This window comes from Phocoena phocoena, chromosome 6 (genome assembly GCF_963924675.1).
Source record: "Phocoena phocoena chromosome 6, mPhoPho1.1, whole genome shotgun sequence".
NCBI classification, from domain to species: Eukaryota; Metazoa; Chordata; class Mammalia; order Artiodactyla; family Phocoenidae; genus Phocoena; species Phocoena phocoena.
Window position 1 is genome coordinate 90,228,172 of NC_089224.1, and position 26,378 is coordinate 90,254,549.

Sequence of the window (26,378 nt, forward strand, 5' to 3'; positions counted from 1 at the left end):
TCACAATGTTGTGTTAGTTTCAGGTGTACTTAGTACAAGATATTGAATGTAGTTCCCTGTGCCATACAGTAGGTCCTTGTTGTTTGTCTATTTTATATATAGTAGTGTGTATACGTTAATCCCAAACTCCTAATTTATGCCTCCCCTCTCCCTTTCCCCTTTGGTAACCATAAGTTTGTTGTCTATGTCTGTGAGTCTATTTCTGTTCTGTAAATAAGTTCATTTGTATCATTTTTTTAGATTCCACGTATAAGTGATACCATATGATGTTTGTCTTTCTCTGTCTGACTTACTTCACTTGGTATGATAATCTCTAGGTCCATCCATGTTTCCACAAATGGCATTATTTCATTCTTTTTCAATGGCTGAGTAATATTCCGTTGTGTATGTATATCACATCTTCTTTATCCATTCATTTGTCAGGTCCCATCTTACTCTTGAACACAGTCAATTTCATACACTGGACTGTAAGTACCGTGGGGCAGGGGCCGTATATATCCCGTTTCCCCAGGGCCTAGGGCAGTGTGTCTGGCAAAAGTGGCAGAATAATCGTATTGAACTGATGTTGAAGTCATGACGTCACATTCTCGTTGACTGAAAATGAAATCGAGCAGGAAGTCCCCACAATGAAGGCTTTTTTGAGCAGAGATAAATAGTCAAGAGCTTGCTCTGCAATAACCCTGAGAAACTCTGCAAACTCCTAGAATGTGGGCACCTTGTTTAGTCCCCATGTGCATGGGCCAGAGGTTCTTTTTGGGGGTGGTGATGGTGAAGGTAGGGTATGTGCTCAACAGGTGCGTGGTACAGACAGAACCAAGAAGTTTCCACCCCCAGCACATGATCTGGTTTTCTTTCTCCATGAGAAGTTTTCCCCCTTTGAAAAAAGCCCCTTTTGTCAGAATGCCATTTAGGTGGGGACCCTACATGAGGACGAGATGGGACACCCTTGAAGTTCCTTTGGCTTCAGGCTCCCTGCTCCGTCTAGGTCGCCCAGAAGCATTTGTCCGAGTGAAAGCTTGATGCTCTTCAGGATGTTATAGCCCATTATATATTAGTCAGAAGTACTTTTTTTTTTTTTTTTTTTGCGGTATGCGGGCCTCCCACCGCTGTGGCCTCTCCCGCCACAGAGCACAGGCTCCGGACACGCAGGCTCAGCGGCCATGGCTCACGGGCCCAGCCGCTCCGCGGCATGTGGGATCTTCCCGGACCGGGGCACGAACCCATGTCCCCTGCATCGGCAGGCGGACTCCCAACCACCACGCCACCAGGGAAGCCCAGTCAGAAGTACTTTTGTGGATAATTAGTAGGAAATGAAAGGATTTACAGATGATTTGGTGTTCCCATAAATCCTTAGACATTCTTTAAGATGGAAAAATAAGTAAGTCTTGCTAAAAACCCTCAAGCCAAGGGACATTGTTCTTTTTTGTGGAAAACTGTTACTTAGAAACATGCTATAAAATGCGTCATGTTTTTGGGTCAATGGCATTTACAGTTTCTTGGGGCCAAACAAGATCTTGCTAGTGATAGTTTTACCTTTTCTAGGTGCTGGTATAAAGGAATGGTGACATCAGGGCTTCTTTCTTCCTGGCAGACGGCATACAATAGTAACAGTAACAAGACTGTCTCATATTTGAATAGCACTCTATATTTTCATAAACTTCATTCATTTAGAGTATCATTTGATCTTCAAAACCAGCCTGTGAGGATGGTAAGGCAGGAAATGTGATGATGAAAGTGGAGTAAGTGGACAAGAACGTACTCCGGGTCTCCCAGTTAGGTGGCAACACAGGAACTCAGGTCTTCTGATTCCCTGGGAAGCCCCCTTTCCACTAGAAGAGGGTCCGTGAGGAGGGGAGGAGTGCGTTCTCCCAATTTTAACTTCTGTTGCAGTGGTTGATTAAGCCTTAAGAGAGATTCCCTTTGTTTCTGCTCCCAGGAGTCTGCGGTGCTGTTTGCCCAACACAGACTTAAAAACAAAAACAAAGGGGCTTACCTGGTGGCGCAGTGGTTGAGAGTCTGCCTGCCGATGGAGGGGACGTGGGTTCGTGCCCCAGTCCGGGAAGATCCCACATGCCGCGGAGCGGCTGGGCCTGTGAGCCATGGCCGCTGAGCCTGAGCGTCTGGAGCCTGTGCTCCGCAACAGGAGAGGCCACAGCAGTGAGAGGCCCGCGTACCGCAAACAAAATAACAAAAACAAAAGCACAAAAAGCAAACACATACAAAAACAAACAACACTCTGACAGACTTTGTCGGGTGTGCTTGCTGAAGAGTCAGTGGTACAGTACACTCGCCTCCCCTGTTCTTGCCAATTCCCCCAAAGCACTGCTTGTCTCCAGTTTTTCCTGAGCTTGGTGTGTGCCACCACCTTCCGCGGTGAGTTCTTCTGCCCCTAGGGCTGCCAGCTACAGATCTGGCCCTGGAGCCCCTTTCTTTTCCGCTGTGCTAATGTTGTCCTCGAAGACATCACTTTTTCTCTGCCAGTCTCTCACTCTTGTGCCTTTTGCCCTGCTGTCCCTGCTCTACACGTAGGCCTGCATCATCTTTCATCTGAGGACACCTCCTCTTCTGTCCTCCTCCTCCACAGTCCATCTTCTCAGTGCTCCAACATCCTCTTAAACCTGAATCTATATACTGATCCCCATCAGAAGTCAAACTCTCCACAGTCTGGCGTCAGAGCCCTCTGTGAGCCGGTCCCAACCAACCAAGCTCACCCCAATCTTTCACGAGTGCCTCAGATGAGCCTCTGGCTCCAGCCACGCTCTCCTGGGCACTGCCTCATTATCTTTTTAAATTTTATTTATTTTTGGCTGCATTGGGTCTTCGTTGTTGCGTGCAGGCTTTCTCTGGTTGCGGCAAGAGGGGGCTACTCTTTGTTGCGGAGCATGGGCTCTAGGCGCGCGGGCCTCAGTAGTTGTGGCATGTGGGCTCAGTAGTTGTGGTGCACGGGCTTAGTTGCTCCATGGCATGTGGGATCTTCCCAGACCAGGCGCTGAACCTGTGTCCCCTGCATTGGCAGGTGGATTCTTAACCACTGCACCACCAGGGAAGTCCTGCCTCGTTATCTTAATTGTACTCTTCCACCTCTAAGACTTGGCTCACACGTTTCCAGGTATAGAAATCTAATTTGTCAACTTTCAAGGAGTATCACAAGTGCTGACACCTCCAAGAAAACTTCTAGTCTCAACTCCTCTAGAAAGGGGGTCCCACAATTGACAGCTGATGCCGAGGCCTCTCTCGTTTGCATACTGGCTCATCTCTCTATCTCACTAGGCTGTGAGTTCCCTGAAATTCAGACTGAACCTTGGTCAGCCTCGTGTTCCCTGCATCTAGTATAGAATCGGTGCTCAAAAGTTTTCATTGAATTGACTCCAGCACCATATGAATTATGTTTAAATGCCTCAAATACCTCTCCCCTCTCCTCCAAGGCATGGTTATCAAAGAATACTGGGATGTCCAGAGCAGGTCAGTTGATACTTATTTGCCAGGGGTAGCAAGAGGACAAAGCAAAAAAAAATGGGTACTGGGCTTGGGGTTCCTGCGCTTTGTGGACCCTCAGATTCTGGGTTCACCTGAGGGCCCTAAAACACTGGTGGGAGGAAAAATGGACTAACCTGAAGGAGCTTCTAAGAATGGGATTGGGGTGAGGATTCTCCTAAATACATATACTTTTGATGACATTATATTATTCTTCTCAGAAAGGAAAGAGGTAGGGCTTTGAGACTAGCAACTCTATCTTCCTGTCCTGCTTTGTCCTGTGGGCAACACCCTGGGTAAGTTCCATGGCTCCTCTGAACTTTGGGGTTAATTGTGGCTCTTTCATAGATTTATTGTGAAGGTGGCCCTTAAAAACTTCGGGCCTAGGGACATCCCCGGTGGCTCAGTGGTTGAGAGTCCACCTGCCGATGCAGGGGACACGGGTTCGTGCCCCAGTCCAGGGAGATCCCACATGCCACGGTGCGTCTGGGCCCGTGAGCCATGGCCGCTGAGCCTGCGCGTCCGGAGCCTGTGGTCCGCAACGGGAGAGGCCACAATAGTGAGAGGCCCGCGTACTGCAAAAGAAAACAAAAAACAAAAGAAAACAAAACAACTTTGGGCCTTTAAGCCATGGAGAGACACTGAAAATATGTAAGATGGAAAATGATTTTGATAAGTTGGTCCCAGCAAGATCAGACACATATAAAATTGAAGATCACATGTTGAATCTTTGGTGAGAGATATTGGGACAATGGTTGCCTATGAGGGTAGAAATGGGGAACAGGCATGAGGGAACGTTCCAGGTGGATGGTAACGTTCTGATTCTTGATTAATGTGTTTATTTCATGTGTCTGCATTTGTTAAAACTCATCTAATTATACACTTAAGATCTGTGCAGTTTCAGTTTATGTAAATGTTTGTCAATTAAAAAAAATATCTTGAGAAAAGTTGTGCAGAAAATCATTTAAGACCAGAGTTGGCAATAAGCTTGTGGCATGGAGAATCCATGACTTTGACAGTCAGAGGTCCCAGAAGTGACTTCTAGTAATGTCAAGGGAGGTTACCAAGAGGACTAGATATTTGCGGTGAATTATGAAAAAACCGATAGGAATCCACCAGATAGGCCAGGCGGTAGAGCTTATTTCAGGAAGAGGGAAAGGAGAACAAAGGCTGCAACTTGGTTTAATTTGATTTAAATTTTTTTTTTTTTTTTCGGTACGCAGGCCTCTCACTGTTGTAGCCTCTCCCGTTGCGGAGCACAGGCTCCGGACGCGCAGGCTCAGCGGCCATGGCTCACGGGCCCAGCCGCTCCGCGGCATGTGGGATCTTCCCGGACCGGGGCACGAACCCACGTCCCCTGCATCGGCAGGCGGACTCTCAACCACTGCGCCACCAGGGAAGCCCTGCAAGTTGGAAAGAGTTAGAAGTATCTGAACCCTGCAGGTGGGAGGATGGGCAGGAGGTGGGGATAAGGCCACCAAGACGGCGTGGGTGACCAAGGGGATGGCAGTTGCAACTGTACATCAAGGCAGAATGATATGCAGGGCCAGATCGCCGGAGAGAAGTCTGGAGACAGAAACTGGGGAGAGTGGTCAGCATAAAAGGAGTAGTTAAAACATTTAGGAATGGATGAGCTGACTCAGAAAGTTAGAAAAACATATGAGGTGTGAAGATGAGCTGGGAGTTTGCTCATACCGACAAGAATAAAGCGGTAACTTGACCATCAGCTTGGCTGACTTTGACCTGGGCTCTGCAGCTGAGGTAGACATGAAGCCGGCTTCACGTGCTGACTGATGGAAAGAGGGATCATTCTTTCTTCTAGGAAGTGTCCAGGGAAAGCAAACATGGTGGCCTTTCTCTCTGAGCTACATGATAGCATCACCTCCAGTGACAGAACCTCATACACTGGATTGTTCACACTGAGTAGAACAAGACCATCTCTCAACTCATGAAAGAAGAAGTCCCAGGAGAGGAATTAATATCCTAACGTGACCAGACTTCGTGCAGCTTTGTGCCTCCCAATGACTGCCACCTAACTTCTCTATGCCTCAATGTTTATTTGTGGACAGAGAATCCTACTACCTATAACGATACCACAGGGTTATTATGAGGATTCAATGAGTTATATTTACAGAGGACCCAGAGTGGTTCTTGGCATATGATAATATAAATGTTTTTCAAATAAGTCTATGTGGGCTTCCCTGGTGGTGCAGTGGTTGAGAGTCCGCCTGCCGATGCAGGGGACACGGGTTCGTGCCCCGGTCCGGGAGGATCCCACATGCCGCAGAGCGGCTGGGCCCGTGAGCCATGGCCGCTGAGCCTGCGCGTCCGGAGCCTGTGCTCCGCAACGGGAGAGGCCACAACAGTGAGAGGCCCGCGTACCGCAAAAAAAATAAAATAAAATAAAATAAATCTATGTAAATTGTGAAATAAAAAGCAGGGTTCTCAATGGAAAGAGCTGTAAAAAAAACTTCCTGAGTGTTTTGGTGGTTTACTGGCAGAAGAAAATTTCCAAAGGAAGATCAAATTAATTTTTTAAATCAGTTTGTATTTTGGAATAATTTTAGACTTACATGAAAGTTGCAAAGTACAGAGAGTTCCTCATAGAAATAACTTAAAAAAATATGTGCCCAGCGCTCACCATGTACAAAGTGCTAAATTAGGCTTGGGGTGGGGCGGGGGGTGAGGTGGAGAAGGAACAGGAACCGTACAGTAATAGCTCATCTAATACTGGTCAATCAGAGAGAAAAGATGCGTTTATGTCCATACATCCAGCCGATGACTACTGAGAGCCTACTAAGCGGTCAGCACCATGATAGGTGCTGAGGGACCCAGTGACAAATTCCTACTTCCGTCAAAGACTACTGAGCATCTGCTGTGTTCCTGGAACTATGCCAGGCACTAGGGCTCCAACAGTGAAACTTACTGTCTGTGCAGGCTGCTATTATAAGAGGCAGAAAAGAAAGGGAGATGCAGGTCAAGGGCTACGTGAGCTTCAAGGAAGGAGAATCGTGTTCACCTGGGAGAAGGATGGGGCAGCCTTTGAGAGACTGAGAGATGGATAACTGGGGAGTCTCGCCTCCCTCCAATAAAGGCTTTTGGAAAAGATATGCAGCCTTTAAAAGGCTTGAGACCTTGTACCTGAACCTGACCCCTTGGTGATATTATGCTACTGACTAGGGAGTAAAAGCATCAAGTCAGTTTATTTCTTAGCGCCTGCATTCCAGAGAGAAAGAAAAAGTTGAGCACGAGAGAGGGGTGGGAGCAGGTGGGAGGGAGAGAATACGAGAGGGAGATTAGGGCTGGGGAGAGGAACAGAGGGAAGGGAAAAGGAAAGCTATGTTCTGTCTTCCTTTTAGGGAGAAGCAATGTCCGAAGGATTTCTAGGAGCCTGGTCCAGGCCTTAAACATTTCATGACTCAGGTCATCTATGGCTGTTGATTTCCAAGTTCTGTAAGAACACAGGGGCTTGTTCCTTAAAATGACCCAAAGAGGATTGCAAAACACTCACATCAGAAACCACTTTATGTTTTGTTACTTTCTCCCCTTCCTCCTGTGAGTGATTCCTTATCAGACGAAGGCAGCACAGAAGCCCTGTGACCAGCTGACCTTGTGCCCCTGGAAGGAGCAGCTGCCTGCAGCCAGGAGGCGGGTGCTCTCCTCCCCGTGACTCTCAGGGCCCCTCCCCACCCTTCATCTCATCTGCTGTTGCTAACTTCTCAGATACAACGCGCTTTCAGAGGACGAGGAACATGTCTGAGTAACTCCAGCCCAGCCCTTGCCTATCACAGCAGGTATTCAAATCCTCACAAATAATTGACTACAAGGTTGATGGAAGCTTCCCACTCTGCCAGAATTGTCATGTGAGCCTTAGACCAGGTTGCTTCTATAAATACTTTCAAGGGTGCAGGTTACTTCGAGGCCGGCCCATCATGGAAAACAAAGACCCCAGGGGCTCCCTGCGTTCTGTCTGGTTCGCTGAGATTCTCAGCTCCTACCTGGTGCTCCCTATATCCAGGACTAAATTCAGCATCTTCCACCCTTTTCCCTCAACCTGCTTTTAGTTAATATTTTGAATGGTACACCTTCCCCTCAGACACTCAGATTTGAAACCTCGCAGAGATTCTCGACTTCCCTTTCACTCCTCACATGATTCGTTACCAACTCTGTAATTCTGCCACCTCAGTATTTCTCTAAAATATCCAAGCCCTCATCATCCAGCCCCGAACAACCCCTGTACCTCCTGTTGCGTTTCTTGACTCCAATCTTTCGGACCAGTCATGCTGGACCATGGCTCTCTGTGGCTTAAACTCCTCTGGGTTATGCTTGCCTTTCATTCAAGTCCGAAATGGAGAACGTGCGCCCTCCTTAACACAACTCACAAGCTTCTTCAGACCACTTTGCCCCCTCCTCCCCAGGCCCCAAACTATTTTCTCTGTCGTAACAAACTCTTGTTTCCTAAAAACACCCACCAGCCTCTTTCTTGTTTTGTGCTGGTTGAATTTTCTCAAAGTCCTGGGGAGGAGTGACCTCAGTGGGAATCTGGCACATCAGCTCATTCTGCTGGTCCCACCACTGCTGCTACAACTGACCCAGAAAAAAAAACCCAAATTGGGTAAACCCAGTGCCATTGAAATACCACAAAGGTCATTGCAGCGTGAACTACGTGAGCTTAATACAGTCAGAAGTTTTGCATCTCTACCAAAACAAAAGCAACCCCCCCGAAAAAACAAGCTCCCAAACCAAAAAACGAAAAGAAAAAATCTACACACTAACTTTAGCCCTTACAGAATTTAAAATAGCCTTGTCAGTAGAAAGCCAATCAAAGGTCACAGCCCAGAACTGCACTGAAAAAACACCCGGTAAGCTCTCTTGCAATTCCAAGTTTCAGATAATTTTTATGACACTGTGATACCATGGACCTTAAAATATGAATGCTCCCCTCCAAATGCCTAAATACTTCTTTCCTACAAACTTCCACACCCTTCACATAAAATATAGGAAGAAGGAATCCAGAAAACAGTTGTGGGTAAGACCGTTTGTCTTCTAAAGAGTACCCTTGCCAGGATCATCTCAAGCTTGATTGGAGGGGCCCACAAATCCCCAGGCTGGTAGGTCTTTAGTAGGACATTTAGCCCTGTTCACTGAACCTGGGGATAAGGTTCAGCAAGGTCAGGACCCCTTCCGTCAACAATCCAGAAGTTATTCTTTATTAACTAATTTTGTATCCAATCTGGAATCTTACTTTTTTTAAGTTAAATTGCCCACAAATACCTAGTTCCTTAAATTCTCATTCAAACTGCCTTTAACATCTTATGAATGAAAAAAATTGAAAGACATTTTGGACACTGTTTTACGTTTGTAGGAAAATCATGTTTTTAGCTTTGTGAAAATTATATTTTAATGACACTCTTGACACACATCCTCCTGAAAGTGGGAGTGAGCTGCCATTTTGGGTATTTGTAGCCCAGCCTAGTCTTGTGTCTCTCCTCTGGTGTCAACTTGTCTGCCTCCTCACAGCACCTGCTTTCTCACAAGTTCTCCCTATCTCCTTCATTCTCACTCTCTCGTCCGTTCTCATAGCACTTTGAATATAACCTATATTGTAACATGAATTTAATTGCACTATGGGTATTTACGTGTGGGCCCTGCCCCCATCTCTAGCCACAAGACTGTACGCCTTTTTCGAGGAAAGGAGCTGAGTCTTTTTGTCATCATATACCCCCTCAAGTATCTATAGATCCAAGCAGGCATTCAGTGAAGATTTTAGAATGAATAAATGATGGATGAATGGATGGATAAATTATTTGGGTAAGGCACTTGGAATACAAAGACAAATAAAATCAGTTGACTTGGAAGAGACAACGTTACATGTGGATAACCAATCCAAAGTTCAGTTAAATCTATGCACGTCTTAGTGTTAATTTCAAATTCACACATGTTCCCATTCTATTCGTCCTGTGTCAGGAAAGCTTTATGGTCCCATTGTTGCCTAGGTGTATATTTTTCTTTCCACGGGGATGGCTGTTTGATGACTGACTATTGTTTGAATAAATCTAACTAAGCAGTTTTGTCCTGGAATTTGGAAATATTAAACTATGTTCTTTGGAAAAGCATATAGTATTATTTCAAGTATAGTATTATTTCAAGTACAGGGCAGGCCAAATATCATTACTAACCTACCTCATGAGAATCCAGATGTTGCCAAGTTTTCCTTCACTTAATTCAAGTAATATTCAACATAAAATTATATTTTGTCCAAACTGGGGGTGATAGAATTTTAGTATTTGTTGTAGTGGTATTAACTCATTATATTAGGTTTTACCTTGATTCTCAGCAAACTTTCTCTGTGTTCCCAATTAGAGCTCAGGACGCCTCATTTTGATCTCACAGTTTCTGTCTGTGTCTTTATGCCTCTGCCACTAGCCTGACTTGGAGTCACTAGGAGGCAGGGACCATGTTTGACCCATCCCTGATCTCAAGCACCCAACATGGGGCCAGGCACTAGTAGGTTTTCAGCAAATGAATGAGATGAGGGTAAGGAGCGTGGGTTCGGGGTCAGAGCTCACTGTTACTAAATGATAATTTTCAAACAAGGACAGCATCGTGACCCTCATACAGGTAGAAAGTAGGTATGTGCCAAAGATTTCATTTATTTCATTCATCAGTGAGGGAACCAGGCAGATGTTATAACCAGTTCAAAGGAGAACCAAAGAACTGGCATATGTGGAGATGAGGAATATTGAAATGAACGTGCAAATAGAGGCAAAACCTGCTTCTTTCACAGTCCAGAGAGAAGTCAATTGCACCCCTGTGGACAGAACAGAATTTACATGTCTAGAAATAAGAATTAGTTGGCATTGCTACCAGTTATCTATAATTTCCAGAGTTGTAAAATAGCTCCCATGGAATCCATCAGATAAACTGGAAGCCGTCCTTTAAACAATACAGAGTTTCCCATTAAAGCACACATTTCCCCTACAGTTCGAATCTCACCTGTGCTGACAGGTCCTGAGGGCAGGGCAGTCCGGGCAGAGATAACAGCTCCAGTAAAGGCTTGGAGGCCTGAATCCTGGTGTTTCTATAATGGGAGGGAGGTGCTCAGAAAGAAGCGTACAGAGGTAGGCAGCAGACAGATCGTAACAGCTCTGCAAGGCCAAGATAAAGAGCATGGAGTTAGTCCACACTTTAAAAATTGTACAACCAGAGACATAGAAAACAAACTAATGCTTACTAAAGGGGAAAGGGAGGGGAGGGATAAACTAGGAGTTTGGCATTAACATATACACATTACTATATATAAAATAGATAACCAACAAGGACCTACTTTACAGCACAGGGAAGTCTATTCAATACCTTGTAATAACCTATAAGGGAAAAGAATCTGAAAAAGAATATATATAAAATGGAATCACTTTGATGTATACCTGAAACTAACACATCATTGTAAATCAACTATACTTCAATTTAAAAAATTAAATTTAATTTAAAAAATGATACAACCATATTTTGAGTATTCAATCCCAATGTGTACATATTTATTGGAATAATTTTAAGAGCACAGGTTCAGGGCTTCCCTGGGGGTGCAGTGGTTGAGAGTCTGCCTGCCGATGCAGGGGACACTGGTTTGTGCCCCGGTCCAGGAGGATCCCACATGCCGCGGAGTGGCTAGGCCAGTGAACCATGGCCCCAGAGCCTGCACGTCCAGAGCCTGTGCTCCGCAACGGGAGAGGCCACGGCAGTGAGGCCTGCATACTGCAAAAAAAAAAAAAAAAAAAAAGCACAGGTTCAGCCCCTTATTGGTTGTGTGACCTCAGGTAAGTTACTTAACATAACCGTGCCTCAGTTTCCCCATCTTTAAAATGGAGGTGATATCCCAGGGTTGTTCGGATGACTGTCTGAGTTGATAGGACAAATGCAAGGGGACTCAGCACACAGCAAGTGCTCAAGAAATGTTAGCTCTAAACGTAAAACATACTCATGAATAGAAGTGAAAACGAATGAGATATAAAATATATGTAAATAAAGTTCTAACGTTTGTCTTTCTGTACTCAGTGGATCAGCCTGACCATAGGGTATGTGCACCTCAATCCACAGATTATAAATAGGAGGCTTGATAAGATCTGTGGGTTGTAGAGATGGAGGGTGTGGGGTGGGAGGAGGATCAGGGGCAGGGAGACCAGCAAAGAGGTGGTATTGCAGCTGAGGAGAGAGATAGGCAGGCTCAAGCTGGAGCACCCAAGGGAGGCGTGAGGCGGGCTCACTGAGAACAACGGTGGGGTCCCTTGTCTGATAACCTCTGGACAAGAACTTGGCAGGGAGGGCAGAAAGAAGACAGGGAGACAATTTTTGGTGTATAAGGCAGATGGGAGGCCTTGAACAAGCTTTGAAGTTGAGAAGACAGGCATGGAAGTGGAGGAAAAGGCCAGAGCAGCATGCTTCCTGGGCAGTGCATTCACGTCCCATTGTCCCCAGATTTGGAAGAGAGTAGCAGCTCATGGTGTCGTGTGCTTGCGTGAGCATTTATGACAGCGCCTATGATGGGCCACGGTGTTGACCATTATTTTTAGACCCACTCTTCTGCATTTGTTACTTTACAGAGAGTAGTTACTTCATTTAGTCTTCCCAGTAAACCTGTAAGAGTTATTATCCTCCCCATTTTACAGATGAAGAAACCGAGGCTTACAGGGGTTAAGTGGCTGGAACCATGAAAGGACAAACTCAGTGTAAGCACCCCGCTATATAATCCCAAAGACCACGTGCTCTTTTTCTTCTGCGTCCATTGTCTCCTGCTAAAGATTAGAAAGTTGCGCACCCTCTTTATGTCCTGGTTACTCCAGTTCTCAGTGTCCTTTCAGGGAAGAGCTTTTCCCCAAACCCTGGGGTACTGTCTGAAGAGCAGGACATCCCAGCATCTGCTTGTGAAACAGGAGGGAAGGGGGCAGGGCACAGCCTTTAAAAGAATGACATAGCCGTTGAGGATACGCCAAAGACTGGTCAGAATCAATAAGGCCCAAGATGGCAGAAGATCTGGCTTCTAGTGGACCTTGAGCCTCAGCATCTGCTCATCGTAACACACCAGCTAAATGACACACCCACAGGTGCCAGGGCAGTTCCCAGGCCGACCATAAAAGGCCAAAAAGTGGGCAGTGGCCTGATTCCTGGAAATCTCCACCCCTTCCCCAAAATAGAATACTCCTCCCACTCATTAGCCTATGAAATTACCCAGCCCTGCAAACTAACCATCCCATGTTCTGGGGCCGCTCTCACCTTTTGAGATGGACCGCATTTTGTCTATGGAATGTGTATCTCTCTAAATAAATCCACTTCTTACCTATCACTTTGCTTCTTGCTGAATTCCTTCTGTGATGAGACATAAAGAACCTGAGCTTGATTAAGTCCTTAGACCAGGTATGTGATTTCAATTCAAAGACAGTGGGTTCGAGTCCCGGCCTGTGGATTCAAGCCCCAATTTGAGTTTTGACTGGGTGTGAATCCCATCTGAGGTGTGAGGTTTCACTGGCTCGAAAGTTCCTCTCAGTGCATCTCTGCCCCACTCAGGAAGCAGATAGGATGGGGAGAAGCCCAGAAGACTAGACGAAGCCTCCTGGGTCTCCAGAGACCTAGCAAACATCCCCTAAAAAGGCATGGTTTGTGCAGGCTGTGGTAGAGCAAGTCAGGGTGGGAGGCTGGTAGAACCAAATCTTCTAAGAAGATTCAAGCCCCAGAAGGACCAACCCCCAGAAAGTTCCCTCCAGTAACCTCAGGCCATTGCAAAAGTGGTGAATCATTTGCCTCCAGGTACTCTCACTGGAAAAGGTCTTTGTGCGTCTTTGAGGTGTTGCCCTCCAATCCATCTCCATTCATTGTAAAAGCTTTACTGCTTCCAAAGAATTGGAGAACGTCTACACTGAAATAGATACGTTGCAGATGAATATGTTACATAACTTTAAAATATGCTTGACAATTTAAAGCTCTTTATGTGCACATAAATTAGGTGATCGAAGGTGAATGAGAGGCATCTCTAGGACATGCTTTAAGGCAGAGGTCAAAATGATTTATTAAGTGAGTGCCTCACGTTTCTACGACCTTAACAGTTTGCAGAGAAATTTCGCACCCAGTCTTGGTAAATGAATATTTAACATGTGTAGAGCCTGTGTAAATGGTACCTCTAAAACGCTTAAGTTCTTCCTTATGGAAAGGCTTGTGTTTGAGCTTCTTTGTAAAAGCACTCAGTTTCTTGAATGAATGAATGAATGGCAAAATGAGTCTTTTTTCCTCCTCAGTGCCAAAGGTCAGTTTAAGCCAAGCCCTTGACTGAGTCATTACAAACTCCTGGAATCACTCATAAAAATGAACACAGATGATACATTTGCCAGGACCAGATTAGAATTAGTTCTGCTCAAACTGTATCGTTTAGACATGGGAGGTGCTGTCAGGGCTGTGCCTGCACATCAAGTTATATTCTGGATCATGACGGTGTTGATGGCTCTAATGAGCACTCCCCTTCGCTAGGTTGGGCTGACTTTAATTGTGCAGAATTTAAAGCTCTTTCACATACTTGTCTCACGTGGGATAGATCAGTCTCTCAGCAACCTTTTTTGGTAAATATGGCGTAGGCACGGAGATAATGACACTGAGGTTCTCAAAGGCTCACCGGCCTTTGTCCACTGACTATGAAGCAGGTGGGCAGCCCCTACACCTTGGCTGGAGTGGCTTCTCTTTAAAAGGAGATATTGTTCTTTCTGTTCTCTAAAGAGGCAGCTCAAACTCTTTGAGGTTACAGAGAAATCAGCTTCCCAATTTAGGGGAAACTGGAGCAGAGCAGATCTCATGCAAGTTTCTAATACTTGGATTTTTCATAGAGTTCTCCTCTCCCTCCTTCTCCTCCTCTGGGCACGTGGCATTCCAGCAAGTGCAAAATGTCTTAAATTCAGGCTAATCATTCATTTGAAACAGAACAACAACAAGAAAAAGTAATAGAGCAAGTAAGTCCGAGTATTGCAAACTCCTTTAGCGAATAATTGTGAAATAGCGTTGACTTGGCCAGTTCCTGTTTTCATTTTCCATTAATCTATTCTGGTATCATTCCCTTGAAGTAGATGTAGCAAGTTCTTGGTGATACTGAATAAAAGAATAAGAGGATAATTTTAAAAAGCCACCATATATTAAATAACCCACCATATATTAAATAGCCCACTATAATATAACCCACCATATATTAAATAACCCGCCATATATTAAATAACCCACTATATATTATATAACCCACCATCTATTAAATAACCCACCATGTATTAAATAACCCCATATATTAAATAACCCAACATATATTAAATAACCCACCATATATTATATAACCCACCATATGTTAAATAACCCACCATATATTATATAACCCCCATATATTAAATAACCCACCATATATTAAATAACCCACTATATATTATATAACCCGCCATATATTAAATACCCCACCATGTATTAAATAACCCCCATGTATTAAATAACCCAACATATATTAAATAAACCATCATATATTAAATAACCCAACATATATTAAATAAACCACCATATATTAAATAAACCACCTTATATTAAATAACCCACCATATATAACCCACCATATAGTAAATAACCTACTATAATATAACACACCATATATTAAATAACTCACCATATATTAAATAACCCACTATATATTAAACAACCCACCATCTATTAAATAACCCACCATCTATTAAATAACCCACCATCTATTAAATAACCCCCATCTATTAAATAACCCACCATCTACTAAATAACCCACCATCTACTAAATAACCCACCATCTACTAAATAACCCACCATCTATTAAATAACTCACCATCTATTAAATAACCCCCATCTATTAAATAACCCACCATCTATTAAATAACCCACCATCTACTAAATAACCCACCATCTATTAAATAACCCACCATCTATTAAATAACCCCCATCTATTAAATAACCCACCATCTACTAAATAACCCACCATCTACTAAATAACCCACCATCTATTAAATAACCCACCATCTATTAAATAACCCACCATCTATTAAATAACCCACCATCTATTAAATAACCCGCCATCTATTAAATAACACACCATCTATATATTAAATAATAGCAATGGCAACACATCTCTGACTCCACGTTTGAGTTCGAAACAGTCCCTTTTCAGCGAAAATTAAACATGCTTTAGAGGAGTTTCCAAGACTACTTGAAAATGTCCCCAAGCCAATATTAACACGTCTGTAGTGAGTGATTAAGCACAAAGATTATACACTGGAGCAGCTCAGATGAAATGCCAAGATGCTAGTGACTTAGGGTTCCGGAAGCGCTTAGTGGGCAGCATGGTGGGTGGGGCCTGGTGGCTTCAAGCAAGACCCTCTCTTGGTCTGCCCCTGATTAGCTGTGTGAACTTGGGTCAGTGTCTTTGCTTCCTTGAACCTGCAGAGCCTCATCTACTGGTGGCGGAGCTGGGTGGATAATGATCCTGGTCTCAAAAGGGTTGCTAAGAAGTACTGAGTGTGGGGAGGGGCCTCCGCCTAGTAGGAGCTCAGAAAACAGCTGCTGTCATGGTGGCCAAGGTGGGAGAGAGAAGGGAGGAAGAAAAAGAAATAGAAGCTGTGCTTAGCTGAGGCTTGAAGCAGGAGAGCTTTAAAAACATGAGGGAAATCGTATCAGAAGCAGATTGCTATGTAAGCAAAATGCCCCGTTATCTGAGTGAGGATTTTGGGGTAAAAATCTGACACCCAAATTCTTTCCGTGTGCTACTAATAGCACCACGGAGCAGAACAAATGGAAGGCATTTACCTTTCACCAGCTCTCCCCGGCGCTGGCTTTGGATGGGCAGTCAGTTCAGGCACCAGAGCCAACTGGAGGCACTCAGGCTGGAAGGATGCAATTTGTAGCCTCTTCCTGGTTGCTTCTCTACTGCAAGCCCACCTCGCCAGGGCTTCGCAGCCCTCCTTTGGTCCCTTTTGTTTTTTAATTTTTAAAAAATATATATTTCTTGTTTGTTTATTTTTTTGGCCTCACCATGCAACTTGCAGGATCTTAGTTCCCCGACCAGGGATGGAATCTGGGCTCCCTGCAGTGGAAGCACGGAGTCCTAACCACTGAACCACCAGGGAATTCCCCTTCGGTCCCTTTTTAAATGGAAGACACCTGGCGATGGTCCTTTGGAGGGGAGAAACGCAACCATCCATCCTTCCAGGTTCCTCATTGCCACACTGGTTTTGCACTATTGAAATGAGAAGGGGTTCAAAATATCACTCTGGGGTCATCTTCCCTCATGCTCTCTGCTAGCAAGGAGTAGGCTGGGCGAGCATTTGGTGTCAAGAAGAGACAGCGTGGACTGGAACATTGTGTCCCAGGGGATTCCCTGGCAGAGCTCTGAGCAGTCCCAGAAAACAAAGTCTCAGAGCTGGCCAGGATCGCAAAATGAGAATGGTGCATTTTCGGATCTACCTCTCAAAGCCAGATCCCAGGTCTATGCCCACCCATGGCACCCAGAGCATCGGGCTCACCTCCCTTGCAATTCCTGTTTCTGTGCTGTGGTCAGCGGGCTCCAGCTCACCTTCCCCTCTAGTATCTCCCGCTCACTGTGACAGCCTCCGCTGACACGGCATCTGGCACTGGAAGGTGCTCAGCGTGTGTTCCTAGGACAGATGACTTGAAATGAATGTTGTATTCTGGTTTACGCTTTTAGTCCCGGGACTTTGGGTCCTCAATCACCTTTGAAAGTCCTCATTAAGCTCTTTCTAGAGGATCATAAAAGCTTGTATCATAAAAGGTTCAGCTTTTGGCTTGGTCGACCTCTGAAGACGTAGCCTACACAGCAGGCCTGGGAGGCCCTGAGAAATCTAGTCCAGCCCCTTTGGGTTACTGGTGAAGGCAAGGACACAGGAAAGGGGCAAAAGCTTGCATAAGCTCAAGGAGGTGGCAGAATCACCATCGGACCCTTAACAGCCCGTTTATTTGATCAGGGCTCTCCATACCCCAGGAGGCAGTGTGGGATAGTGGTTAGGAATGCAGGCTCTGGGAACCAGGCTGCTGGGCTCAAATCCTGGCTGCGCCACTTCTTAGATGAGTGATCTTGGGCAAGTCATTAAACCTGCCTGTGCCTCAGCTTCCTTCTCTGTAAAATGGGGATAACACTAGTCGCTACCTCCCTAGCTCCTTGGAGGGTTAAATGAAATAATATCTCTAAACACTTAGAGCAATACTTGGCACATAAGAAGCACTACGTAAACATTTATTAAAATTATTGTATTCTATAAGATCTGAATAACCTAATAATCCCAATTCAATAAACATTTTCAGGCTTTGTTCTGTGCCAGGAGCAGCATGTGGATGGGATTCCAGATGAACTAGTCATGGATTTGGCCCCCAAGCGGCTTGCAAAATCCTTTTAATGGGAACATCATGAAGAAATGATGGACCTGACCCAGCCTTGGGCTTGGAGAGCAGCAGACCCCTATAAAGGCCAAGGGCAGACAATCCAAGATGTAGCTGTCCACATTATACAGATGGGAAGGTGAAGGTCCCACGTGAGAAATCTACTGCTATCTGTGACCAATTGTGTTTCCCAACAGTGGTGGCAACTATACCTCCCATTCCATGTGCTTTTCTAGAGCCTTGCCACTTCCCCACGAAGAGGTGGAGTCTATTTCCCCTCCTCTTAAATCTGGGCAGGGCTCCCAACTTGCACAGAAGGAATGGAATGCTGCAGAAATGATGCTGAGTGACTTCTGAGGCCAGCTCAAAGAAGGGTGGGGCTGGGAAGTGAGGTAGGCTCTGACCTTTGAAGCTGCGAAATTTGCCTCTGGAGTCCTGAGCAGACATTTAAGAAACCTGAGGCTGCCATGCTGTGGGGAAGCCCAGGTCACAAGGAGAGGACACGTGCAGGTTCTCTGGCTGACACCACCAGCTGAGGTCCTTGCCGACAGCCAGACATGTGAGCGAAGATGCTTCCAGATGATTCTAGTCCCTAGCTGCTAAGTCACCCCCAGCCTTTGAGTTTTTCCAACTGAGTCTTTAGAGAGTGGGTAACAGAGTCAAGCCTGTTCCCTTTCCAAATTCCCAACCCACAGAATCCGTGCCTAAACTAAAATGGCTATTTCAAGCCACCAAGTGTTGGAATGATTTGTTATGCAGCAGTAGTAATAAGAACACTGCCCTCCGACCTTCTGCTAGGACTCATTCTTTTAAGATTCTCAGCCACAGACAACTCTTTCTCCAGAGATCTTAGGGGAAGAAAGCATGTGCATGGCACAGTTAATAAGATTTTTTTCTTCATGAGTCTAGATTCCCAGGGATCAAAGATGTTACAGCTAGAAAGGTTTCTAGAGCTGGCATGTGTAGGGAAGAAAAACTGTTCCCTTCTTCCCTTCTAGGTTCTTTGGCTGGTCTAACAATTAAACCGACATAAAACAGAGTAACAGGAGAAAAATTTAATTTCATATGTACGGGAGTCCATAAAAATATGACCCAAAGAAGTGACCAAAGCAGGCAGCTTTTATACCTTTTAGACAAAGAAACGGAACATCTGTGAAGAATTGACAAGACAGGAGTTTGGGCTTTGGACAGTAAATTAGTGAAGAAGTAACAAGGTTTGTTTATACAGCCTTCTCCACCCTAAGTTCCCTACCTCTGGTGATAAGGATGTCTCTCTACCTCCTTGTACAGGGAGGGTACATTTTACATGGGAGATTTATTCCTTGCTTTCAGGGGGACAAAGAAGGGTCAGAGTGTCCTTGCTGTTTCTTAAGTAGATTTAATTCAAAATAATCTATATGCCAGAGCAGCCTACTTTGGGGTGACACTTTCTGCTCTCCATCACATGCTTGCCAACACGAGGGAGTCATCGCCAGCAATGCCGGCAGAGAGGGCAGAGGAAGGTGGTGAAGCCTCCCTCACCTGCCCTCACAGCCCTTCGGCTGAGCGAGCACGGATCACAGTGGCTCGTGCGGGTGAAAATGCCGAACACTGGAGCAATGTTAAGTCCACCTGGAGGGATAGAATTTCCCATAAAGGAAGTGAGGAACTCTTCATTCGGTTGGCAAGATTGGTTCCCACATTTTTTAGCCCCTGTTATTCCTTTACTATCTGCTACTTGCCCAGAATCCTATGTTTAATGTCTATTATTTTGTTCAATCCTCATGATCAGGGATCAGAAGTAGTTTGTCAGCCTCATTTTAGAGATGTAGAAACTAAGGCTCAAAGACTAACCCAAGAGCACATGTATCTAATTAATGGTGAGGCTCTGACTTAAACCATCTGATTCCAAATTCAGGTCTCCTGTTATTGTACTCTGAAAAGAATCCCTGTTCTGGAGCAAAAAATAAAATAAATAAAAAGTAAAATAAAATAATTTTACATGATGTCTCTTCATTCGAAGGTTGTCAGGCGAGTGCTTGTTACAGGTGTGGCGTTTCTCACTTTTTCAGACCATTCCTAAGTACGAGATTTCTGCACTTCCTTTGTACAAAGAAGTGAGTTTTCTGGTCTGAGGGTTGGCTTTGTGTGGACGTGAGATGAAACCAGAGGTAGTTGGAAATATCTGCTGCTGTCTATGTGCAAGTAGTCCCCCCAGGACTGACTTTAAGCCACCCAGTTGACGTCACTGACCGTGGCATTGAGAAGTGACATGCACCTTCTATGCTCCGGAGCCAGGACTAGCTAACTCCAGCCATGGGTGGAACCAGTGCAGTTACAGGCTTCTTGTACCTCTTAGTTTTGCCCAGAGCAATCAGAACAGCTTCCACTCAAAAATTTCAAGTCATCAATGACAGAGAGAAAAACAATGCTACTGTCCCTGAAGCCAGGAGGGCGGGCCTATTTCTGAAGACCTCTTCTGTGAAGGGGGACCATTCTGGAGTGGCGAGCAGCCCTCAGCTCCAGAGAGCTCCTTGTATCTTTCACCGGTAGCCCAACCGCAGTGACAAAGGCACTGAATGCTGATGCCTCAGTGTGGCATGACCATCCTGCTCACGTAGGGGTCGAGGTGGAGGGCGATACTGCAGGGCTGGGTAGGAGACAGACAGTCCCTGGAAAGGAAGCCTCAACCTTGCTCCATAGGTCTGCCATGCAGGCCTGGAGCTCATGGGGTCCCCTTGGCTTCCACTCTTCTGGGACTATGGATAGAAAGAAATGTTGAAGGGAAGAAGGGGGGCCCAGTGACTGCTGTGACTCTTTCAAAGGGGTGGGAATGCCCCGTCTCTCACCACCTGTCTCCCCAGTGCCTCCCTTCCCTTTGCCCTAGATGTCTGGTAGCATGGCCTTCTATTCCTATGGGAAATTAGATGGAGTAAGATGAGTGAGGCCCTCAAGGGGGAGATCTGGTCTAGCTGGAGACAGATAGACACCTGAGGGGTATTGATGTACAGGAGGCAGCTGACACCCAGAGAGCGGGTGAGCACCCCCGTGTGAGGACAGACAGCTGGTGGGATTTGTCCACATTCCCCAGGATTCAGCAGCTGGCCCGGAGCAGGTAGAGGCAGTCAGAATGAACGTGAGGGTCCTTGATCCGGGTCCCGCTCTTCTGTGCCCCAATCTCCACACCTCCCCAGACAAACTGAACCCCTTGCAATCCCTTCAACACCCAGACTTCTTGCACTTTGTCACTATTCTCTTTCAGTAAATGTACTATCCCTCACTCCGTTCTACCCGTGTAACATCTGCTGGCCGTTTGAGACCCATCTAGGTTTCACCTCCCAAAGAATCCTTTTCTGGACCCGGCCTCTCACCTCAACACACACACAGACACACACACACACAGACACACACACACACTCCACACCACCGTCGGAGCTGATATGGCCAGTTAAGGCCTTTCACCCTCTCAATCCCCATTTCCTCATCTGTAAAACGAGAGGGTGGATAAGCACTTGGGCTGTTCTAGAGTTCTGGGGAAGTCCATGCCGCGAGCCTGTACCCACATTGGTGCCAAGCAACCACACAGCCTCTCCATTCTGTTCCAAGGAGAAGTGCCTCAGGTCAGAACAATTTATTTGCAGGCACTTACAATGCAGGCTTGCCTACAGAGCCTCCAATTCCATGCTGACATCTTTTTTTTTTGCAGTATGCGGGCCTCTCACTGTTGTGGCCTCTCCCGTTGCGGAGCACAGGCTCCGGACGCGCAGGCTCAGCGGCCATGGCTCACGGGCCCAGCTGCTCCGCGGCATGTGGGATCCTCCCGGACCGGGGCACGAACCCGCGTCCCCTGCATCGGCAGGCGGACTCTCAACCACTGTGCCACCAGGGAAGCCCTGACATTTTTGATAAAGCCAGCTTAATGGAGAAAAATGCCTATTCCCTAAACAAGACAGACTTTGGTAGGAGTTGGGGTGAGTGGTGAGGGAACTTCTATTTATATGTCACATTTCTCTAATTCTGAGGAGTTCAAGCATCCTTTTGGCCTTGCTTTACATTTCCTACCCATCCCATTAATAAAGATTAATGAAATGACTAGAATCTATTGAGAAAAACAAATCAAAAATGACAATTTTCAGTCCTTTCGCCTAGAAACATGGCATCCCCAATTTGCCCATCTCATAAAATTCCATGCAGTTAAAACTACGGTTATTAGGCAATTAATACTTTGGTTTTGGTTCTGCTTACTCTCTGGAAATGCTGCTTTCCAAAAGCATAAATGTGACAGGAAATTTCTTCACTCCGTTTATCCCTACGTAGCTTAAATATTATTTCATAATTGCAAATGGGCTTTTTCCTTCTTGTGCAGGCAGGCTATGGCTGGTCTTATCTGGAGTGTGGGTGTGACAATATGTTTATTTCCAGGGTGACAGAGAGGTGCAAATGAGTTCACGGATGGGAGAACCCTTTCTAAGCTCCAAAACGTGAATGCGGGGAGGCACCATGGCCATGGCAGTCCTGGACAGGCTTGCAGCTCTGGGAGGTCAAGTGCCCTCTGACACTTGATGGGAGGATGGGGTGACACCCAGACAGGACTGTGGGATGGAGCGAGGTCCTGGGATACAGACCCCTATTAGTACAGTGTAAGAATCTGAAATGGAAATGATTTCACAAGAACAAGGTTTCTCCATGTTCTCTATTTCTTCTTTCCTCTGACAGTGTTTTCTCATGAATGCCCCTTTACCCTCTGCTAAAGGAGTGAGATTTCGGTAAGCCCAGTTCCTCAACCTCAAAATTCGAGGAATTTGCAAACAGTCTCACGTGGCCCTGTCTGCAAGTCTCCTTGTGAACTCTCCCATCCCATGGCTACAAGTATTTCTAGAAGAGCAAATCTGTTTGGTGCACTGGAAAATTCTGATGCCATTGGAGTCGTATTCGTTCTTACCCTCAAATGTAAATGTGCCCTGAGAATCACTCAGGGACTCCTCATATGTATGGGATGGCTTTGTAAGAGATTTAACATGCAGAAATCAGGGCAGAGGACTTTCAGTAGAGGCTTCTAGATGCATCTCTTTTCATTCTCAGTCTGACCAAGTCCTGGTTAATTGATCTATTGAGGAGAAATCAATCCACACACACTGATACCTCCTTCCACTCCCACTGGGGCCCGGGCTAACCCAGCCCCACCACTTCTGCCACCAAATGAAATATAGTCCTTCATGTTTTTCTCATTTGTCTTAGAAATCCATCACCAGAGAAGGAACTCTGGCCACATAAACCTTCCATGTAGAAGAACATGCCCACTAGGGTACTGCAGAAATGGCAAATCTCATTACTCAGAACATAGAAGAGGCAGATGATTTAAAATAGCAATCTTTTTGTGTATTTCAACAAATATTTTCATCTGGCCAGTATCAAGAATTCACTTTAATGAGACCAAGTATTTACAGATCAATTACTTTCTATTAGGCATTAGGATGGGAGAATATAGAGTTGATTAAAGACCCAAAGCCCCAGTAGAAATATAAAACCTGATATCTGAATAGTGTTTTATAGACCATTCTGCATATGCCAGGATTTTCATGTTCTCCCAGCCTCCTAGTGAGGCAGGCAAGTCTGTGCTCTTTGGTAGAAACCAAAGCACAAAGAGAAGACTCCACTTGCCTGAGAATATACAGGTTGTTTACCACCCTAGTCCAAGGCAACGACCCTGGGTTCCTGCTTCTCAGAATTTCCCTAAGGTCCTGGGTTGTATTCCTAGGCAAAAAGGGCCTAGAATTTAGAATGCCTGGGGATGACAAGTGGTGAATGGAAATGAAGAAGGATAAAGTCCAAGAGATCTCAACCCGGGATGGTGTGAAAAGCACACGGCCAGACAGTGGCCTGAGGAGGGAGAGTATGGCAGCAAGTGCAGCACCACCGGACGCGGCTCTGGGCAAGTCCCCCCTTTGCAGACCAGTCAGAGGGTAGCCTTCTATGTGGACCCAGCCTGTGTTATGTATGTACCAGATGTTCTTAGGACATCCAAATGTCTTCCCAGAAACCAAGAACTTTGGACAAACTCACCTGAGATGCTGGAGGGTCAAGGGGTTGTAGCAGCTGAGGTTTCTGGTCAGGGAGCGTGGTCCTGGCTGCCTGGAAAGGCCAATGATTTGCCATAGCTTTTGTTTCCCTGGCCAGCCTTCACAGACACTGTGGTCATAATCTGCTCGGCCCTTTAGAATCTATTATCAAGAGCCACGGTAGACCAGTCAGAATCCTTCCCTAAGATCTCAAGAGGCGTAATAATAAAAAATTGCAAAAGAATGGATTGGCAAGTAGAGCAAAAATAGAGCTAACGAACAGTCCACCCAGTTTTCTACTAATTCTTCTTTCATTTACATAAAAGCAAACACCCGGATGAACTCTTCCTGGTACACTACCCTCCAGCATCCGATGCACTTACATAGATGTTAGGGCATGCTATGCCGTCTTGGTATTAGTAACTGTTATTTTCTCTATTTGAGTGACGAGACTCAGTGAAGTTAGTGTTTGACCCAAGCACGGTGGTGGTGAAGACTTTGAGTCCAAAACCTATGCTTTTTCCATCACACCAGTGGTCATTCCATGGCGCTCGATGGGACTTGAGAGAATCCACAGGTGTCATTTTGGGACGCTTCAAGCACAGTGGTTTCAAGCATAGTGGTTTTAGTTTTCACTTTATTTTATACACTGGATTTCGTGTACAATTTCATTTGAGTCAAAGGTTCTGGGCATATGAAGGTACTGAAGTTCATGATTCTCCAGCTTTTAATCTACCACTTCCAAGTGAATAAGCCTGAGGACCTTAGATAAATTATTTTTATATCCACTTGATCCTGGAGTGGTTGGAACCTTGGATGGATCTTTGTAGATGTCCCTTTAGTAACCCGAGCCTCTTTTATTTGTGGCAAACCAACCTGGGGCGGTAAGACTGGATTTGTGCCCTGATTGTAACATTGAATCTTTGTGTGACCTTGAGCAAGTCACTTCCTCTCTCTGACCTCAGTTTCCTTATCTGTAAAATGAGGATGTTGACCTAGATCAGCTTCCAGCCCTGACATTGCAAGAAAGCTTGTGGGAGGCATGTTGTAGTCTTCAAAAATAAAGTACCCATGCTTACTGGCTGGCAGTCTGACAGTAGGGTTGCCAGATTTAGCAAGTAAAAATACAGGCCACTCAATTCAATTTGAATTTCTCATAGATAACATTTTTTTTTTTTTTTAGTGCAAGTATATTCCATGCAATATTTGGGATATAATTATACTCAAAAAAGTGTTTGTTGTATATCTGAAATTCAAATTTATCTGAGTGCCTGGTATTTTTTTTGGCAACCCTACCTCAGAGGCATATTGTCCTCTCTGCTCCTTTAGCAAAAAACTGAAACAAATGAACAAGCTAATGAACAACAACAACGAAAAAAACCTTGTTACATTTTGTTCTTGTGATCTTGGTGAAATCTTCCTTTTTGATCTTTCAACTTGTGACATCACAGCACCCCAAATATTAAATGCGAAAGGTGAAAACGATACTAGTTCCAGTTTTTCCTTTAATTTAACATTTATTTATTGATTTGTGTTTAAGAAACACAATTCCGTGCTCGTATATCACATTCTGTGTTTGCCTTGGGGAGATTTTTTTTCCCCCGTATCTGGTGATCCAGCAAATGGCTCTTGACTGGTGTGAGCCTCTCTTATTCCTGCCTTAAACACGTCTGTTTGGCCAAAACTCACCCTGCCATTACAAGGAATTCTGTTGGCTGTCTGAGTTTCCTTCAGACCTTATTATTTGTGTTTTAATACATACACACACACAATCCAAACCTGCATTTTTTGCTTTTAAGCCAGTGATTGCGTGTGGCTGGTGGTTTGGCGATTGTGAAATAGTCTTGAAATATCAGTGAGGAAAGTGTTCCTCCTGCATTTGTGGCCCAACTCCCTGCAGGAGCTTCAGGTTTCCCTCTGTCTCCTTGGGCAGCAGAAAGCACCAACATGGGGTGGCCCTGGGCCAGGGAAGCAAAGAGACTGGCAAGACCGAGCTCCCTGCGTTCATTCTTACTGTGTTTTCAGATGTCCTTTGCAAACACTATTTGGTTCTGTTGGGAAATCACTTGCATCCTGGATAGAATCGATGGTACACCTGGGCACTGCCAAGCTCATAGGTGGGGAGGGAGGGAGGACTAGCTGAGCATCCAGCTGGAGGATGACCCTCTGCCCTGACCCTCGATGTTCTGGACATCTTTACACGGATTTGAATGAGGAGGTGATGTGCGGAAGGAGGCACTGTGCCTGCGAATCCAGAGACTTGCATTTTCCTCCTGCGCCTGCCAGGGACTCATGGCCAGACCTTGAGTCTCAGGGTCCGTCCAGTCACTGGGCGTTGGTTGAGCTGATCTCTAAGAGATGTTCTAGTCCTGCCTTTCTCATTCATTCATTCATTCATTCATTGTGCAACGCTTGTTCCTCTGAACACAGGTCCGGAAA